Below are 6,469 nucleotides of genomic sequence, written 5' to 3'. Positions count from 1 at the left end.
TAGAACATCTTGGGCCAAAAGTAGTTCTTGGAGAGCGTGGCAAAAGTCTTGTAGCATCCAAAATGTCCCATGAGTACGCCTCCATGAGCCTCTTGCAAAAGTAACAAACAAAGAAAGGACTCGGGGATGCATAGTTTGTTAGCTCTCATTAGATAACCATCTTTGATATAATATCGTTCCCAAGATGTATGCGTCACACACTTAGCAAAAGGAGTAGCAAAAGCCACATCACGCTCATACAAATCTTTGATATGATCAAATCCAACAACATTGAATTCAAGTTGAGTAATTAACATGCATTTGAAGGAAAGAGCATCCGCCACAACATTCTCTTTGCCCTTAATGTACTTGATCACATAGGGGAAAGACTCAATAAATTCACTCAATTTAGCATGCCATTTATTCAACTTGGTTTTGCCTTTAAGGTACTTAAGTGTCTCATGATCGGTATGTATGAAAAACTCATGTGGGCGAAGATAATGCTCCCAAACATGCAATACATGCACTAAAGCATACAATTCTTTGTCATAGATGGGATAGTTTAGTTGGGCACTGGAAAGTTTTTCACTAAAGTATGCAATGACTCACTTTTCTTGCATCAAAACTCCACCAATTCTGTTACCACTAGCATCACAATGAACCTCAAAAGTTTTGTCAAAGTTAGGCAAAGCAAGAATCGGGGCATGAGTAAGTAAAGATTTGAGCTCATCAAATGCGATAGATTGCAAAGGTCCCCAAACGAAGGATGCATTTTTCTTACTCAAAGCATGCAACAGTGCAGCAATAGTGCTAAAGTCTTTCACAAAGCGACGATAGAAACCTGCTAGACCAAGAAACTACACACTTGTTGCAAATTAGTTGGTTGTGGCCAAGTTTTAATTGCTTCAATTTTTGACTCATGAACATGAACACCCTTGAAAGAAACAATGAAACCCAAGAAAACAAGTTTGTCAACACCAAAGGTGCATTTTCCATGTTGGCATAAATACATTCCTTGCGAAGAGGCTGCAAAACGGCCCTAACATGATGATTTACATGATCTTTGATGGACTTGCTAAATACAAGTACGTCGTCAAAGTAGACCACAACAAACACTCCAATGTAAGGACGAAGCACGAAATGCATAAGACGCATTAAAGTACCGAGAGCTTCCGATAAACCCATAGGCATAACTAACCAATTGTGCAAGACAAATTTAGTTTTAAAAGCAGTTTTCCATTCATCACCTTCTTGAATGTGTATTTAGTAATAGCCACTTTTAAGATCAATTTTTGAGAAAATGGTGGCACTGCTAAGCTCATCTAGCATATCATCAAGGCGAGGAATGGGGTGCCTATAACGAATGGTTATAGCATTGATGAGTCTACAATCGGAGCACATGCGAAAACTACCGTCTTTCTTAGGCACAAGGATAACCGGAACGGCACAAGGACTTAAGCTTTCACGTACATGACCATTGTTAATGAGTTGTTGTACTTGCCATTGGATCTCCTTAGTTTCTTTGGGGTTGACACGGTATGGAGCCTTGTTAGGACGAGGTGCGCCGGGGATGAGGTCGGTCCAATCTTCAATGCCATGTAGAGGAGGAAGACCGGGAGGTAGCTCATCGGGAAAGACATCCGTGAATTCCTGCAACAAGTTAGAGAACACTAGAGGAAGAGGATTAGACTGTTAGTTTTTGCCACCTCATCTTTGGATAGTAGGACATAGTGGATGATACTCGATGGGTTCTCACACACTTCTCTCATCTCTCTTTTTGTGGCTAGGAGGACTAAGTTTTTCTCTCTTGGTGAAGAGTCACTCAATTTGGGCTTGTGGCGCTCACTTTCTTTGTGGTGGTTCACTCTCTCACTAGTATCTCCCCGATGTGTGGAAGCTTGCTTGTCGACGATCACTTGGCTTGGTGGCATTGGTCATAGCATGTACTCCTTGCCCTTCATCTTGAAGCTATAGTGGTTTGTACGTCCGCTGTGGACGATGCCGTGGTTGAGTTTCCTAGGTCTTCCCAACAGAAGATGACACACGGACATAGGAACCATGTCGCACTCCAAGGTGTCCCCGTAGGCGCCGATCTTGAAGGAAACTTGCACCATATGCTCCACTTGAATAGTGCTGGAGTCGCTCAACCATTGCACCTTGTATGGACGAGGGTGCTTTTTCTTGGCCAATTGTAGCTTGTAACATAGCTCTTCACTTTCCAAGTTGTGGCAACTTCCTCCATCGATGATGACTTTCACGGAACACCCGTTGATTCCGGCCTTGGTGTGGAAGATGTGGCACCATTGGTCTTCTTCTTGGTGGTGTTGGAGTGTCAAGACCTTGGAGACCACGAGACAAGGACTTGAATCATTGTCACAAAAGACTTGATCATCTTCATCTTCATTCACGCGCCGATACATGGCCACGTGCTCAAGGGCTTCCATTTCTTCTCCACTCATGGAGTCGTATGTGCCATCATCATTGAAGATCATGGTTCTCTTGTTGGTGCATTCAAAGGACTTGTGTCCTCGGCCACCACATGTGAAGCACTTGATAGAACTTGTCTTGACGGGGTCATTTGGTGGCGCTGAAGATGAGGAAGTCTTGGATTTGTAGGTGCTTGCTGGAGGATGAGTCGAGGAAGGCGTAACTTTCTTGGAACTTGACTTGTCACCGGTACTTGGTGGTGCTCTAGTTGAGGTAGGAGGTGTCGAAGTCACGGGAGCTTGAGTGTAGGAGCCGTAGGTCTTGGACGAGTACTTGGCGTATTTGAAGTCATCTTGCACTTGTTGCTCGGCCTTGGTCGCTTGATGAACTAGCTCGAGAAGGTTGGAGGATGGTTGGAAGTCGGCAATCCGCTTGATTGGGTGGTTGAGGCCGTTCAAGAAGCATGGCATAGTTTACTCGTCATCTTCCTTGACATTGGCTCTTATCATGGCAACCTCCATTTCTTGGTAGTATTCTTCCACTGTCTTCGTGCCTTGCTTGAGGAGTTGCAACTTCTTGAAAAGATCACGGGTGTAGTGTGTAGGCACGAAGCAAGCTCTCATGACATCATGCATTTCCATCCAAGTTGTGATTGGTGGTTCGCCTCTTGTTTGTCGTCGCTCGATCACTTGTTCCCACCAAATGAGGACATAGTCTTGAAACTCGAGGGAGGCCATGGCTATCTTCTTTTCCTCATCGTAGTTGTGTAGGCAGAATATCTTGTACACCTTCAATGCCCATGATAGATATTCTTCGGGATCATTGCTTCCAGAGAACTTGGGCATGGTGAAGTTGACCTGGCCATATCGGAGTTATTCATCATAGTGGCGGTTTTGATGTCGCTCTTGCCGTGGAGGAAGGTCCTCAAATGCTCATTCCTCATGATGTCTCCCTTGGCATGGAGGATGGTCTTGAAGCACTTGTTCAGCTTGGTGTCATTCTTGTCGTGGAGGAGGACGAGGCATATGCGCTTGGTTTCGCCTTTCTTGTTGCTCTTCATGTCGGGTGGCTTCTTCTTGTCGTGCTTGATGAAATGCTTCCTCTTGTTCGCGCACTTGGCAGTTGCGCTCGTCGACGGCTCTAGTGGCCTCGCGGAGTGCGCATTGTGCTTCGAGTGCTTGTGCTTCACACTGATAACCCACAAGTATAGGGGATTGCAACCATTTTCGAGGGTAGAGTATTCAACCCAAATTTATGGATTCGACACAAGGGGGACAAAGAATATTCTTGAGTATTAGCAGCCGAGTTGTCAATTCAACCACACCTGAAAGACTTAATATCTATAGCAAAGTATTTAGTTGTAAAGTAGTATGGAAGTAACGTCAATGGTTGCAAAAGTAATAGTAGCAGTATTGTAGCAATCATAACAGTGGCAACGGAAAAGTAACATAGCAAATATCAATATGTGAAAAGCTCGTAGGCAATGGATCAATGACAGATAATTATGTTCAATGGCATTGATCATGCAACGGTTATAACATAGGGTGACATAGAACTATCTCCAATTCATCAATATAATGTAGGCATGTATTCCGAATATAGTCATACGTGCTTATGGAAAAGAACTTGCATGACATCTTTTGTCCTACCCTCCTGTGGCAGCGGGGTCCTATTAGAAACTAAGGGATATTAAGGCCTCCTTTTAATAGAGTACCAGACCAAAGCATTAGCACTTAGTGAATACATGAACTCCTCAAACTACGGTCATCGCCGAGAGTGGTCCTGACTATTGTCACTCTGGGGTTGCCGGATCATAACACGTAGTAGGTGACTATAACTTGCAAGATAGGATCAAGAACACAAATATATTCATGAAAACATAATATATTCAGATCTGAAATCATGGCACTCGGGCCCTAGTGACAAGCATTAAGCATAGCACAGTCATAGCAACATCAATCTTAGAACATAGTGGATACTAGGGATCAAACCCTAACAAAACTAACTCGATTACATGGTAAATCTCATCCAACCCATCACGGTCCAGCAAGCCTACGATGGAATTACTCATGCACGACGGTGAGCATCATGAAATTGGTGATGGAGGATGGTTGATGATGATGATGGCGACATATTCCCCTCTCTAGAGCCCCGAACGGACTCCAGATCTGCACTCCCGAGGAAGAACAGGGCTTGGCAGCGGCTCCGTATTGTAAAACACGATGATTCCTTCTCTCTGATTTTTTCTCTCCGAACATGAATATATGGAGTTGGAGTTGAGGTCGGTGGAGGTCCAGGGGGCCCACAAGGTCGGAGGGTGCACCCCAGGGGGTGGGCACGCCCCCACCCTTGTGGCTAGGGTGTGGTCCCCCTGCTGCTAATTCTTTTGCCAATATTTTTTATTAATTCCAAAACTTGGCGCTGTGAAGTTTCAGGTCATTCTGAGAACTTTTTATTCTTCACAAAAATAACACCATGGAAATTCTGCTAAAAACAACGTCACTCCAGGTTAGTTCCATTCAAATCAGGCAAGTTAGAGTCCAAAACAAGGGCAAAAGAGTTTGGAAAAGTAGATACATTGGAGACGTATCAACTCCCCCAAGCTTAAACCTTTGCTTGTCCTCAAGCAATTGAGTTGAAAAACTGAAAGTGACAAAGAAAAACTTTTACAAACTCTATTTGATCTTTTTGTTGCAAATATGCAAAGCCAGCATTCAAGTTTTCAGCATAGATCATGAACTAACCATACTCACAATAACTTTTAGGTCCCACATTTACTCAAATCAATGACATAATCAACTAGCGAGTAATAATATTAAATCTCAGATGACAACACTTTCTCAAAACAATCATGGTATGATATAACAAGATGGTATCTCGCTAGCCCTTTCCGAGACCACAAAACATAAATGTAGAGCATCCTGAAGATCAAGGACTGACTAGACATTGTAATTCATGGTAAAAGAGATCTAGTCACAGTCATACTCAATTTAAATTAATAACAATGCGTACAAATGACAGTGGTGCTCTCTAACTGGTGCTTTTTATAAGAGGATGATGTCTCAGCAACAAAAGTAAATAGATAGGCCCTTCGCAGAGGGAAGCAAGGATTTGCAGAGGTGCCAGAGCTCGAGTTTCGAAATAGAGATTGAATAATATTTTGAGCGGTATGCTTTCATTGTCAAGATAACAACCAAGAGATCTCGGTATCTTCCATGCTACATACATTATAGGCGGTTCCCAAACAGAATGGTAAAGTTTATACTCCCCCACCACCAACAAGCACACTCCACGGCTGGTCCAAAACAACGAGTACCGTCCAACTAACAACAGTCTTGGGTGAGTTTTGTTTGCAATTATTTTGATTTGATTTGCTTTGAGCATGGGACTGGGCATCCTGGTTACCAACCATTTTCTCGTGAATGATGAGCGGAGTCCACTCATCGTGAGAATAACCCACCTAGCATGGAAGATATTGTCAGGCCTAGTTGGTACATGAGCTATTCGAGCATACAAAATAGATTATTATTTGAAGGTTTAGAGTTTGGCCCTTGCAAATTTACTTGGAACAACAGGTAAATACCACATATAAGAAGGTATGGTGGACTCATATGGAACAACTTTGGGGTTTATGGAAGTGGATGCACAAGCAGAATTCCCGCTTAGTACAAGTGAAGGCTAGAAAGTGTCTGGGAAGCGACCAACTAGAGAGCGACAATAGTCATAAACATGCATTGAGATTAACCAACATTGAGTGCAAGCATGAGTAGGATATAAATCACCATGAACATAAATATCATGGAGGCTATGTTGATTTTGTTTCAACTACATGCGTGAACATGTGCCAAGTCAAGCCACTCGAATGATTCAAAGGAGGATACCATCCTATCATACTACATCACAACCAGTTTAATTTTTATGTTGGCACGCAAGGTAAACCATTATAATCTCCTAGCGAATTAAGCATGACATGAATAACTATAATCTCTAATTGTCATTGCAAACATGTTTTATTCATAATAGGCTGAATCAGGAACGATGAACTAATCATATTTTCAAAAAC

The sequence above is a fragment of the Triticum aestivum genome, chromosome 6A (genome assembly GCF_018294505.1).
Source record: "Triticum aestivum cultivar Chinese Spring chromosome 6A, IWGSC CS RefSeq v2.1, whole genome shotgun sequence".
Lineage (NCBI taxonomy): Eukaryota > Viridiplantae > Streptophyta > Magnoliopsida > Poales > Poaceae > Triticum > Triticum aestivum.
Note: the sequence above shows the minus strand (reverse complement) of the source record.